Consider the following 5,601-nt stretch of genomic DNA (forward strand, 5'->3'; position numbering starts at 1 on the left):
AGACATTGCTTTGCCAACAAAGGTCCATCTAGTCAAGGCTATGGTTTTTCCAGTGGTCATGTATGGATGTGAGAGTTGGACTGTGAAGAAAGCTGAGGGCTGAAGAATTGATGCTTTTGAACTGTGGTGTTGGAGAAGACTCTTGAGAGTCCCTTGGACTGCAAGGAGATCCAACCAGTCCATTCTGAAGATCAGCCCTGGGATTTCTTTGGAGGGAATGATGCTAAGGCTGAAACTCCAGTACTTTGGCCACCTCATGCGAAGAGTGGACTCATTGGAAAAGACTCTGATGCTGGGAGGGATTGGGGGCAGGAGGAGAAGGGGACGACAGAGGATGAGATGGCTGGATGGCATCACTGACTCGATGGACGTTAGTTGGGGTGAACTCTGGGAGTTGGTGATGGACAGGGAGGCCTGGCGTGCTGCGGTTCATGGGGTCACAAAGAGTCAGACACGGCTGAGCGACTGAACTGAACTGAGCTGAACTGAAGGACTTATATAAATATTCTTTCTCTTAACAAAAGTTAGAGAGTATCTAAAATGATCCTTACAACACATTAGTTTGTTGTTTAAAGGGGGAAAAGGTGATAGAATTATATTACATCAGTTTAGCTGTCTATATTAAAGACACAAACTATGTGCTGAGGCATCTGAGGGAGAGTTTCAGTAAGCAGAATGCTATTTTAGGCAGAAGGAACAGAGTATTAGAAAGACATCTGGAACTTGTTAAAAGTTAGTAGTGGTATGACAGAGACGGGAGGAAGGGGCAGCAGAGATGATGTAGATGGAACAGGAGGTCATGACCAGACTAAGAAGACTGAACTACTGTAGAGAACTCTATATTCAAAACCACTGCAAAAGAACCCTTAAAATATTGTTGCATATATACACTCTTTACTAGTAACATACCATGCTGATGAGAAAAAGCAAGTTACCCCCAAAAATCTGCAAAAATTTATAAATTACTTTAAGCAGCTAACTTTCTGCCCCCTTGTCCCAAGTTTCTTTTTGTTTTTTATTTAAAATTTAGAAAAATTCATGAAATAATTTTCATGAATAAACTTGTCAGTAAAAGAATAAAAGGAATGTGCAGAGACAGCAACCATAACTTTATTTAAAAATATCACTAGAAGATTCATTGTACTTCAAATTAATTCTGTGAGCTACTGGAACATGAGATAATTAAGTTAAAGCTCATTATGCACAAGGAATTTCTTGTATTTGAACAATATTCAAATTATATTCACAAATATCTTAGGAAAACTAAAGATTAAAGAGGAAGAAAAGTGTGACTATATCAAAACTCTAATTTACTCAAATTTCAAACTATGTAATAATAATATTCATCATTTTATTTATACACCAAACATCCACTAATGTCTAATTAAATGGCACTAAAAATCATTGCTTCCAAATATTTAATATCCTTCTAACTCATGTATTGACTTCTTATGCTAATGAGTATAAAAAGTTAAACTGTAATTATTTTTCTTAGTATGTTAATATTTGCTCTTAAACAGAAAACTGAGTATCTCATGGCTAATTTATCACAAAGGCTTTATATTTAGCTTAGATAGTCATTCTAAATAAGTACCATTTTCCCTTTTAGTTTTACTACTCTCAAAACATTATAATCAGTAGATGAAAATGTTACAAGTTTCATCCTAAATCCACTTGTCTATGCATATTTTGGATTCATCATACTACTAATCTCACAGAAATGACATGGGTCATATATGCAAATCCACAGAAAGTATGTTTCTAATATATTTTACCAAACACTAGCTACACAGACTGCTCTCAAATGCAGGTTTTATCTTTTAAAAATATTCTGTATAATACGATTTACCTGGAAGAACAAAAATGTACATGAAACATACTGCATTAAATGTTTATAATAATGAAATGTAGGTACTACCAGTTAAAATGCATTAACTAGGTACCTAAGACGAAGCCAGGATCATGTCATCACTCCCAAGTTAGTGTATGTATCATAAGCTTAAGTTTTAAACAGTAAACATCAATCTCAGCATATATTTAGGAAAAATCATAAAGATACCAGAGACATATATAATTTTCAAAGTTTAAGTTTCTTCCAGTTTTAGATAGCATGTGCCTTAGGCTCAAAATTTCACAACTCAGTACGGTCAGTCCAAGCTGTATATGCTGGAATCCATTGCTCTCATGTTTCTTACAAACCATATTCCATACTATAAATTGATTAGCCATGGAATATATCCTGCTTACTAAGATGGAAAACAGCAAGATGCACAGCAATATTATACTACTTTTCTCAAAGATGGTAGGAAAGCAACTATACATCAATAAATTTTTTTTTTAAAGATGACAGCAGTAGGGAATAGGGAATAAGAATCTACTATTTGTATATGCTTAATATTTAACATTAAAATATGTTCATATTTTCTTGTAGACATTCTAGAAGGATACACACAATCTAATATAGTGATAGAAGAAGTAAGGATCTCGGCTGACAGGGGACAAGGATAAATTAAAGAGATATTTTGCTATTTAAAGATTTCTAGTTTTTACAATGTGATAATACTTACAGAAGAAGAAAAAGATAACAGACATGCACAAAGATATACAACTGATTTCCTTAAAAAACCAGAAAATTAAAATGGGTCTGATTAAGTTGTGATGCCTAAATGAGCTCTCAAGTACTGCAAAACTATTTCATATTAAAAAGTTCTTCTCACTATTCCTAGAGTTCTACCCTACAGAGAGAAAAAGGAAAACTGAAGGACTTCCCTGATGATCCAGTGACAAAGACTCTGTGCTCCCAATGCAGGGGACATGGGTTTGCTCCCTGGTTGGGGAATTAAGATCCCACATTTTGTGCAGCATGGCCAAAAAAATCTTAAACATTTTTAAATAAAGTTAAATTGAATCACCCTCCTGAAGTTTCTTTAAATTAAGTTCTATGTCCCTCCTCTCAATGTCTTCCTCAACATTCTCTTTTTTGGTCTTAATATGCTGAATTCCTCAAAGGCTTTTCTCTATCACAAGTTTAGGAATAGAAGAAACAGCAGATTCTCTTCTACAGTATCTAATACCTATAACATTAGATCAGGGATCTCACCCAAGATGCTACGTCATCAAGATGCTATGTACATCAAAAGTCCAGATCTATTATTATACGCAAAGCCTATATTACACTCTGCTGTTATCTCAAATGTACCCTCCCACTTGTGCGTCATGCACCCAACTCTACCTAGCAAGTGCCAAGCTATCAGGGCTTATATTCTGTCTTGAAGAGCTAAAGGTGGAGCAGATAAACCTAGGCCACCAAGAGTTTGTTACCTAGGCCCCAACCGGCTGGATGGCATCAGCGACTCGATGGGCATGAGTTTGAGTGAACTCCGGGAGTTGGCGATGGACAGGGAGGCCTGGTGTGCTGCGATCACGGGGTTGCAAAGAGTCAGACACAACTGAGTGACTGGACTGAACCGAACTGAACTGAACTGATAGCTCTACTACTACACACCTACGCACCACAACCTTCGAAGACCTGGCACACTGCTTCACTGACGGCTAACCCCAAACCGATGATCTGTGGCAAGATCTGTAGATGTGTATGTTACAAAACAAAACCTAAAATGTTACTTTTAATACTCTTGAATTATAGATAAATCCAGGAGATAATAAATTCCTTATTATTTAAATTGGCAGGTAAATTATTCACTAGTTAATTTAATGATAATAGTACCAGTTAGCTAGCATTTCTATTGAGCACATACTGCATATGAGGCTTTGCTTTATAACCTTTAAGGGGATTATTTCTCTCAGTATCCAAAGAAAACCCATGAAGTAGGTCTTTTTTTATTATCCTTATTTTAAAGATAGGGAAACTGGGCATGGAGAAATTGAAGACTGTGCTGTAGGACAAACGGCCAAGAAGTAGCAAAGCAAGGACTGGAACAAGTTCAGATTTTAAAGTCCAAGTTAAAAACTTATAAAGTTTACTGATGTCATTATGTTTTACACTTTTATTCCCTATAATGATCTTTTAAAACCAAGTATAACTTAATTTTATAAAAATAAAAATATATATAGATAGAAAATATAAAAATATAAAGTCACAAAAACATTGACCATACTAATAAATAAATGCAAAATACAGTAAGAAGGTTTTTAATCTCGGTGTTTAAGACTTTAAAAACTGGATTATTCTTGTAATTTTTATGTCTTCATATACATTGCTTTTAAATGATCATTGCTTTTAAATCATACACGTTGCTTTTAAATGATCAACACTGAGAAATCTGCATATCATTTAGCCTAAAAATTCCACTTCCAAAAAATTTACCTAAGTTAACTAATTGAACAAGAATGCCAGATTAAGCTCAAAGATATCTGCTAAAATATTATTTATAATTTAAGAAAAAGCTAATACAATTTGAATGTACATAAAAAGGAGACAAGCAATTCATGATGCATTCTTTATGAATTACAGTAGTTATAGAGGATGTTATTGTTTAGTCGCTAAGTTGTGTCTGACTCTTGCAATTCCATGGACTGTAGCCTGCCAGCCTCCTCTGCCCATGGGATTTCCCAAGCAAGATTACTGGAGTGGGTTGCCATTTCCATCTCCAGGTGATCATCCTGACCCAGGATTGAACCTGCATCTCCTGCTTGGCAGGTGGACTGTTTACCACTGAGCCACCTGGGAAACCCTGAATAGGATGAGGAAGATATATATTCTTACAAACAAACACACCTAAAAGGGGAAAACAAAATATGCCACAGAACAGTAACAGAATTAATTAAATAGAAACTGTTATACAAAAAACTATGAAATGATATATATCAAACTGTTTCACTGGATCTGGGGTTATAAAGGAATTTTACCTTCTGTTTTATAAATTTAGATATTACATTTTAGATATTTTTTATAGAACAGATTTTATAATCAGATTCACAAAAATGCTTTTCTCTATACATAAGAAAAATATCTATCTTGAGGAAAAACAAAAAGGGATTTAGTCTATGTTGTCTTAATGTATTAAAAATAGTAATAATTTCTTTCTTAACAGCTATAAACACCTTCGACTGCAAGGAGATCCAACCAGTTCATCCTAAAGGAGATCAGTCCTGGGTGTTCATTGGAAGGACGGATGTTGAAGCTGGAACCCCAATACTTTGGCCACTTGATGCGAAGAGCTGACTTATTAGAAAAGACCCTGATGCTGGGAAAGACTGAAGGCCGGAGGAGAAGGGGACGACAGAGGATGAGATGGTTGGATGGCATCACCGACTCAATATACATGGGTTTGGGTGGACTCCGGGAGTTGGTGATGGACAGGGAGGCCTGGCGTGCTGTGGTTCATGGGGTTGCAGAGTCAGACACAACTGAGCGACTGAACTGAACTGAACTGATAAACACTTAATGTTTTATGTTAATAAAAAGTAACTGATTCACTCTGTTTTAAATTATGTCATATGAAGAGTTCTGTATCTTTACCAAAACCCAAATTTCCAATTTGTACTCCTACTTGAAAACACATTGAAAAATTAATGAATTCTGTTAATTAAGAGATAAGGGGTAAAAAGAAAAAAGAGATAAGAAAGACAGTGTATGGT

General features: G+C 35.4%; 1 protein-coding gene across 2 annotated transcripts in view; it reads right to left on the reverse strand.

Annotated features, from left to right (window-relative positions):
- Positions 1-5,601, reverse strand: part of ASCC3 (activating signal cointegrator 1 complex subunit 3) — a 341,661-nt gene that overhangs the window by 251,732 nt on the left and 84,328 nt on the right. The window lies entirely within an intron of this gene.

Source organism: Bison bison, unplaced genomic scaffold (genome assembly GCF_000754665.1).
Source record: "Bison bison bison isolate TAMUID 2011002044 unplaced genomic scaffold, Bison_UMD1.0 scf7180017864035, whole genome shotgun sequence".
Lineage (NCBI taxonomy): Eukaryota > Metazoa > Chordata > Mammalia > Artiodactyla > Bovidae > Bison > Bison bison.